We start from the raw sequence: 408 nt of genomic DNA, 5'->3' as shown, positions 1-408 counted from the left end.
TGTGTTTACTGTGAGCAGCAGCAGCTGCTACGTGTGCAGACCTCGCTGCTGCTGCTTCTGCTGCTGCTGCATTTTCCACTGCTGCTGCTGCTGCTGCTGCTGCTGGACGTGCTGCTGCTGCTGTTGCTGCTGGGTGTCAGAGCGTTTATGCTGCAGGCATCTGATGAGCTGCTGCGGTGCATGCAGCGACGGTGGCAGGAGGGCCGTTTGTCTTCGTTTCACTATTTGCAGTTTCTCAATACTGCAGCAGGAAGAAGCAGCAGCAACTTCTCCGCTTATCCAGTCTTTCCCTGGGTCCTTAGAAGGTTTGCTGCTGCTGCTGCTGCTGCTGCTGTTGCTGCTGCTGCTGCTGCTGCTTGTTCTGGTGTACAGAACTTGGTGCTTCCTCCTCGACAGACTGTATTTCTT

This window comes from Eimeria mitis, genomic scaffold (genome assembly GCF_000499745.2).
Source record: "Eimeria mitis Houghton genomic scaffold, Emh_scaff1742, whole genome shotgun sequence".
NCBI classification, from domain to species: Eukaryota; Apicomplexa; class Conoidasida; order Eucoccidiorida; family Eimeriidae; genus Eimeria; species Eimeria mitis.
The sequence above is the reverse complement of the archived record's forward strand: the minus strand, read 5'-3'. Positions refer to the sequence as shown.